Consider the following 8,870-nt stretch of genomic DNA (forward strand, 5'->3'; position numbering starts at 1 on the left):
GTTCTTAAGCATGTTTGGTACTCTAGCTCAGGGGGGTTAATTCCACTTGAACCAACCACATCTCACGCTGGGCGAGAAGCTCAGACTCCCGCGGCCCATACCCAAGAGTAGCGGATCCTTGTTGACCAGGTCCCAGAGGTTATATCAATGCAGCCAGTTGTCCCAGTTCAGCCCAAGGTTAGGGCAGCAGCATCTGAGGAGGAGCAGCACAGACTTGAAAGGTACAAGAAGTACTACCCTCTTACTTTCAGTGGCCTAGCTATAGATAATGAACATGGTTTTTTGGAGAAGTGCCACCGTATTCTCCGTACCATGGGTATTGTAGAGACGAGTAGGGTTGCTTTCACTACTTTCCAGATGTCGGCACCAACATACCAGTGGTGTTAGGCTTATGAGTAGGCTTCACTCACAGCTTCACTCACATGGGCTCAATTTTTAGAGATGTTCTTGAGAGAGTTTGTACCCCAGAGCCTTCAGGATGCTTGGTGCGTGGAGTTTGAGCAGCTGGGCTAGAGTACTGTGACTATGTTAGAGTATGCTATCAGATTCAGTGAACTGTCCATACATGCACATGCCTTGGTTTTCACAGTCAGAGAGCGAGTCCGTCGATTTATCGAGGGGCTCAACTATGGTATTAGATTCAGCATGGCTTGAGAGTTGGAGACAGATACCCCATATCAGCAGGTGGTAGAGATCGCATGGAGATTGGAGGGTATGTTGGGCCGAGAGAGAGAGAGAGAGGACAGGGAGGCCGAGAGGCCTCGAGATTCTAGCAGATATAGTGGTGCCCATGCCCCAGTCGCAGCCCGTCATGGTAGAGGCTATGTGAGTTGCCCAGTTTATTTAGAACTTCCAGCCTCTAGTGGTACTCCGGCTACTTCCAGGTCTCAGGTTGCCCATTATACATCGCCACTGTCTAGTGCACCTCCTACATAGGGTGCTTTCAATGGTCAGTTCAGCCGACTAGGCCCGAGCCCGTTTCAGTAGCCACGTCCTACGAGAGCTTTTGAGTGTGGTGATACCTGTCATATGGTGAGGGACTGCCCCAGACTCATGAGGAGTACACCTCCACAGACTACTCAAGCTCCACGTATTCCACCGGGTCCACAGACTTCTCATGCCGTGGTTACCGCTCCAGTTGCTGATCCACCTGCACAGCTAGCTAGGGGTGGAGGTCAAGCTAGTAGGGGTCACCCTAGAGAGGGAGGCCCGGCCAGATGTTATGTTTTTCTAGGTAGGACGGAGGCGGTTGCATCAGACACAGTTATCACAATTATTGTTCTGGTTTGTCATAGAGATGCACCAGTCTTATTTTATCCAGGCTCCATTTATTCATATGTATCATCTTACTTTGCTATGTATTTGGGTATATCTCGTGATTCTTTGAGTTCTCCTGTTTATGTGTCCACACCTGTGGGAGATCTATTGTTGTTGACTATGTATATCTCGGTCGTGTTTTGTTTTATTGGTGGTTTTGAGACCAGAGTTGATCTATTGTTGCTTAGTATGGTAGACTTTAATGTTATTTTGGGAATGTACTAGTTGTCACCCTATCATGCTATTCTTGATTGTCACGCCAAGACGGTGACATTGGCTATGCCAGGTTTACCGCGGTTGAGTGGAGGGGTACCTTGGATTATTTTCCTAGCAGTGTTGAGCTCTTCCTTAAGGCACATGGGATGGCTGGGATGGGGTGTGATGCATATCTAGACTTTGTGAAAGATGTCAGTGTTGATACTTCTACCATTGAGTTAGTTCCAATAGTGAGAGACTATCCAGATGTGTTTCCAGCAGATCTTCCGGGCATGTCGCCCGATAGGGATATTGATTTTTCCATTAACTTGTTGCTGGGCACTCAGCCCATTTCTATTCCACCATATCATATGGCCCCAACAGAATTGAAGAAGTTAAGGAAGCAGTTGCAAGAGTTGCTTGATAAGGGTTTCATTCGGTCTAGTATGTCATCTTAGGGTGCTCTGGACTTGTTTGAGAAGAAAAGGGATGGCTCTATACGCATGTGTATTGATTATTGACAGTTAAACAAGGTTACAATGAAGAACAGATATCCATTGCCATACATTGATGACTTATTCGATCAGCTACAGGGTGTCAGAGTGTTATCAAAGATTGGTTTACAGTCAGGTTATCACCAGTTAAAGATTTGGGATCTGGATATTCCAAAGAGTACCTTTAGGAGTCGGTATAGTCACTACGAGTTCCTTGTGATGTCATTCGGGCTGACCAACGCCCCAGCAGTGTTCATGCACCTGATGAACAGTGTATTCCAACCCTATCTTAATTCATTCGTCATTTTGTTTATTGACAGCATCTTGGTGTACTCCCGCAACCAAGAGGATCAGGAGCAGCACCTGAGTATCGTGCTCCAGACCTTGAGAGAAAAGAAGTTGTATGCAAAATTTTAAAATTGTGAATTCTGGCTTGATTCGGTGGCGTTTTTGGGTCATGTTGTGTCAAGTGAGGGGATCAAGGTACATCCGAAGAAGATTGAAGCAGTGTAGAGTTGGCCCAGACCATCGTCAGCTACTGAGATCCGGAGTTTTCTTAGTTTGGCCGGGTATTATCGTCATTTCGTAGAGGGTTTCTTATCTATCACAGATGGATCAAGGAGTGTGAGGATAGCTTTCAAAAGCTCAAGACCACCTTAAATACAGCCCCAGTGTTGGTGTTGCCTACGGGTTTGGGGTCTTACACTATGTATTATGATGCATCATGTATTAGCCTTGACGCGGTGTTGACGCAAAACAGCAGGGTCATTGCCTACGTGTCTAGATAGTTGAAGGTTTATGAGAAGAATTATCCTATACACGATCTGGAATTAGCAGCTATTGTTCATGCCTTGAAGATTTTTTGGCATTATTTGTACATTGTCCCCTGTGATGTCTATACCGACCACCAGAGTCTACAACATCCGTTCAATAGAAGGATCTTAACTTGCGGCAGTGGAGATGGTTAGAGTTGCTTAAGGACTATGATATCACTATTCTATATCATGCTGGGAAGGCCAATGTGGTGGTTGATGCCTTGAGTAGAAAGGCAGAGAGTTTGGGCAGTTTAGCAAATCTACCGGCAGCTGAGAGGCCATTAGCATTGGATGTTCAGGCCTTGGCCAACCAGTTTGTTATATTGGATGTTTCGGAGCCGAGTTAGGTTCTGGCTTTCATGGTTTCTCGGTCTTCTCTATATGATTGCATCAGAGAATGTCAGTATGACGACCCCCATTTGCTTGTCCTTAAGGACACGGCACAGCATGGCAATGCCAAGGAGGTTTCTATCGGAGATGACGGTATATTGCGGATGCAGGGCCGGTTATGTGTGCCCAATGTGGATGGTTTGCATGAGTTGATTCTTCATGAGGCCCACGGTTCACGGTACTCCTTTCATCCGGGTGCCGCTAAGATGTACCAGGATTTGAGGCAACATTATTGGTGGAGTAGAATGAAGAAAGACAGTGGAGTATGTAGCTCGATGCCTAAATTATCAGGAGGTGAAGTATGAGCACCAGAGGCCAGATGGGTTGCCTCAGAGACTTGAGATTCCCGAGTGGAAATGGGAGCGAGTTACCATGGACTTCGTTGTTAGGCTCCCACGGACTCAGAAGAAATAGGACGTAGTATGGGTGATTATGGATAGGTTGACCAAGTCGGCTCATTTCATTCCAGTGGTGACTACCTATGCTTTAGAGCAGCTGGTTCAGGTTTATATTCGCAAGATTGTCCGACTTCATAGTGTGTCGGTATCCATCATCTCTGACCGGGCTACGCAGTTTACATCACGATTCTGGAGGGCCGTACAGCCTAAGTTAGGCACACTAGTTGAGTTGAGAACAACATTCCACCCCCAGACGGACGGACAGTCCGAGCGCACCATTCAGATATCGAAGGATATGCTTCGCGCCTGTGTTATGGAGTTACGGGGTTGTTGGTATCAGTTCTTTAAGCTTGCGGAGTTTGCCTACAACAACAGCTACCAATCAAGTATTCAGATGGCTCCTTTTGAGGAATTATATAGGAGGCAATGTCGTTCCCCTGTTGATTGGTTTGAGCCGGGAGAGGCTAAGTTATTAGGCACGAATTTGGTTCGAGATGCCTTGGAGAAGGTCAAGTTGATCCAGGATCGGCTTCGTACATCCCAATCTAGATAGAAGAGTTATGCATATCGAAAGGTTCGTGATGTTGCATTCATGGTTGGAGAGCGGGTCTTGCTCCGAGTTTTTCCCATGAAGGGTGTTATGAGTTTAGGGAAGAAAGTCAAGTTGAGACCTAGGTATATCAGACCTTTTAAGATTCCGGAGAGATTGGTGAGGTGGCTTACAAGCTTGTATTGCCACCTAGTCTATCTGCAGCTCATCCGGTATTCCATATTTCTTTGCTCCGTAAGTATCACAGAGATTTGTCCCATGTATTAGATTTTAGCTCAGTCCAATTGGACAAGGATTTGTCTTCTGTTGAGGAGTCGGTGGCCATCTTGGACAGACAGGTCCGAAAGTTGAGGTCAAAGAGCATTGCTTCAGTGAAGGTTCAGTGGAGGGGTCAACCAGTCGAGGAGGCGACATGGGAGACTAAGCATGATATGCATAGTCGTTATCATCATCTATTCATCACTTCAGATATGTCTTTATACTCGTTCGAGGATAAATGTTTGTTTTAAGATGAGGAGGGTGTAATGACCCGACCGGTCGTTTTGAGTATTTTAGCCTCATTCCCCTATTTATTGCCTCCTCTATGTTATATTTTTGCTATATGACTTGCCGGAATTGTTGGTTTTGGTTTCAGGTGAGTTTTGTAGTGAAATGGGACACTTAGTCTCTGAGTTTGAGGCTTGAGTTGAAAGGGATGAGAAAGTTTGACTTTTTCTGTAAATGACTCTAGAATGGAGTTTTGATGGTTTCCGTAGCTTCGTAAGGTGATTTTGTACTTAGGAGCGTGTTCGGATATTGATTTAGAGGTCCGTAGGTCATTTTGTCTTGAATTGGCGAAAGTTAGAAAGTTGAAGGTTTGTTGAGATGTTTGACCGAGAGTTGACTTTATGTATATCGGGTCCAGATTTCGGTTCTCGAAGTTGGAATATGTCAGTTGTGTCAATTATGACTTGTGTGCAAATTTTGAGGTCAATTGGAGTTGGTTTGGCACGTTTCGGCATTAGTTTTAGAAGTTATAAATTCATAAGTTCATTAGGCTTGAATCGATGTGTGATTAGTGGTTTTAGTGTTGTTTGATCTGATTTGAGGCTTCGAGCGAGTTCATATCATGTTTTAGGACTTGTTGGTATGTTCGGACGGGGGCCCCTAGCGTGTTTCAGATTGAGTTAGGACTATTTGTTCTTAAAATGGGATTGCTAGTTTTTCTGAGTTCTGGTTTCCTTCATCACGTTCACGGAGAATGTTCCGCGATCACGTAGAGTAGTTTGTGACTAATGGATTTATACTTTTCACGTTCGTGAAGTCAGGGATGCAATCGCGAAGGTTGAAGAGCTTGTGCATCGCGAACGTGTGCATGGGACCGCGTTCGCGTATAAGGAAGGAGAGGCTGGGGCTGAGGCACGTGATGTTCTTCGCGTTCGCGTGACCTGGAACGCAATCGCGTAAGTTGAGAAAGTTGGTCATCGCGTTCGTGACTGAGCTCCTGTGATCGCGAAGGAGATTCTATGAGCTGGGAGAATTTGTTCTCTGCGATCGCGAAAGGCAATAACTGGGCAGCAGTATTTAATTTCCAAATTGAGGGTTTCGTCCCATTTTTCATCTTTTGAGCTAGAGACCTCAGTTTTGGGTGATGTTTGAAGAAAGTTTCAAGGAGTTGATTGGGGTAAGTAATTCCAACTCGGATTTAGATATTATACATGAATCCATCGTTGTTTTTATCATTTAATTAGTGTTTTGAGTTAGAAAAGTTTGGGAAAATTGTGAAAAATTTCATTGACTATATTTTGAGGATTTGAAAGGTGATTTGAGGTCGGATTGGGATAATTTTTGTATGGTTAGACTCATTATCGAATGAGTGTTCGGATTTTGTAAGTTTTGTCGAGTTCCGAGATGCAGGCCCGGGGTTGAGTTTTGAGTTGACTTTTTGTTTTTCTTTAAAGATTGCAACTGTATTATCCAGAATAGTTTCCTATGGTTTGTATTTATGGTATCAAGTTATTTTGGCTACATTTGAGCCGTTCAGAGTTGGATAATCATAGAAAAGGCTAACTAGTGGATTGAGTTACCGTGTTTTGAGGTAAGTATTTTGCCTAACTTTGTGTGGGGGAATTACCCCTTAGGATTGGTGTTGTTTTGTGTTATATGTGGTACGTGAAAGTCGTGTACGGAAGGTGACGAGTGGGTACATATGCTAAATATGGTAATTGACCGGTTTAAGCTATGTAGATTCTTTTCATACCTTTAATGGAGTTGTCGTAACATGTGATATCCATCCTCGTTAGTCTATCTTCACATGATTCACTTGACATTGTTAATACTTCTCTCATCTCTTACTTGTTAGTTGCCCTTACATGCTTAGTTGAAGTTATTATTTTTCTCATTTCCTTGTTAAATATTTAACTCTTAAGTTACCTTACTTGAACTTGTTATTCTTGGAATATCTTATTGTTGGATTTTAGTGTTGAAGTTATAAAGGCCATGATTCACATTGCAGCAAAGTTGTAAATTATTGAAATACCATTCTTGTTGAGATATTCACATTTGGTTGCCATTGTTGAGACTCTGGTACATATTGCTGTTCAGCCATGGGCTACTTATTATGGAAACATTATTGTTGTTGATTTCTTTGGTAAGTTGTGGTTTTGGGCACTTGAGGTGCGATTTGTGATATGTTGTGATATTGAAAAGCATGCGGTGGTATAACCATCAGGATTGATACGCATGTGGTTAGATAACGTGGTCTTGATACACGTGTTGCTAGTTGGAAAACTACTTGAAGCCATGTGGTGTGATAAGGTGGGCTAAAACGCGGGTAGCTATTTCGGGAAAATGATTTTCAAAACTGTGATTTGATTTGTGAAATGCGATTACGAGGCGGTACCTCGGTAGTGAATCTTTTTGATATCTTTCATTTACATCACTTGTGTTTTGTTTGCATCATTTCCTTTCATTCTTATTATGTTTTTCTTCCGTGATATCTTAATTGCCTTAATTTCATTGTAGCTATTCTTATTATATTTCTTCATAGTATCCTTTCCATTATTTCCATTATTATATTGTACTATACCTGTTCAGTTTCTTTATTTATTCCAGTAGGTGTCTTGACCTGACCTCGTCACTACTCTACTAAGGTTAGGCTTGACACTTATTGGGTACCGTTGTGATGTACCCATACTACGTTTTGCATATTTTTTTTATGCAGATCCAGGTACTTCATACCAACCTAGGCATTCATGAGTTGAGTTTGGATCGGAAACTTCAAGGCATACCTACCGGCATTCGCAGGCCTCAGAGTCACCCTCTATCTAGTTTCTATTTCATTCTCCTTTTATAGATATTGTTGTATAGGGATGTTTTAGTATACTCGTGTAGAGCTTATGACTCGGTATCACCAGATTTTGGGATGTTATATTCAGTTGTTTTGCGGAGTCCATTTATGAGAGTTGTTGGTTTAATTGGGAGTTTTATTATTATTTCTGTCAATTCTTCATGTATGTTAGGCTTACCTAGTCTAGGTGCCATCACGACATCTGACGGAGGGAGATTGGGGTCGTGAAACCTGCCTTATCACGTCGCATGTACAATATCAATAATAACAATAGCACAGACAACTCACATGCGAATACCCTGACAATCCTCTCAACGATATCACGTGTGCCAAAAACATAACAACACAATATAACAACTTGCACCACATGTGCATGTATGCCATAATATTTCCTTAAAACAATTCCAATACCACAACCACACATAGCCCTCGGCTCAACAACACCAAGTACAACAATAACAATAACAACACGGGAGTACGGCAAGTAAATCAACACAAGAATTATAGAACACAAAGAAACGGAAGAACGAGCTCACAATGAAAGACAAGATAAGTAATAACGATTTCAATAAGAATGACTCAACAATAAGAAAGACAAAAGTAACTCAATAATATGAGAAATAACATGTATCAATGATTCCAAGTAAGAGTAACTCAACAATAAGATAGATAATATGTAGCAATGACTTCAAATAAGGATAATTCAACAATAAGAGAGATAACATGTAACAATGACTTCAAATAAGGATAAGTCAACAAATGACGAAATAATAATAACTTCAATTAAGGATAATCAACTACGAAAAAGATAACATGGCACTAAAAGGGTAAATTTTGCAACGGAGGATTTAACATGATGACACAACTTCATTTTAATGTACATAACCTAATAGTCTAAACCGGTCAAATTTCCACATATAAGCCGTGTACACACTCGTCGCCTCGTGTACACATCTTTCACGTAGCTCAAATAGTGCAAACAAACCAATCCCTACGGGGTAGTTCCCCCACACAACGTTAGGAAAGATACTTACCTCAAAAGCCCTCAATCATTACTCAAAAATAGGTTTTCCTTTACAATTCACCTCCGCTCGACACAAATCTAACCAAAATCGGCTTAATAACATCAAATAATGCAAGAGAAATCCATTCTAATAAATAAAGCTATGATCTTTACACAATTTCTTAAAAGTCAACCCGAGGCTCACCCGGTCAAGACCCGGGGTCCAATGGTAGATTCTGACTACCCATGACTCCACGAGTTCATATATGTGATTAGTTTCCAAATTTGAGTCCAAATCAACTCTCAAAACTCAAATTTTTATTTTTCAAAACATGACAAAGTTTCACTTTGATTCTCATAATTTTGATGTTAAAATTCAC

The sequence above is a fragment of the Nicotiana tomentosiformis genome, chromosome 6 (genome assembly GCF_000390325.3).
Source record: "Nicotiana tomentosiformis chromosome 6, ASM39032v3, whole genome shotgun sequence".
NCBI classification, from domain to species: Eukaryota; Viridiplantae; Streptophyta; class Magnoliopsida; order Solanales; family Solanaceae; genus Nicotiana; species Nicotiana tomentosiformis.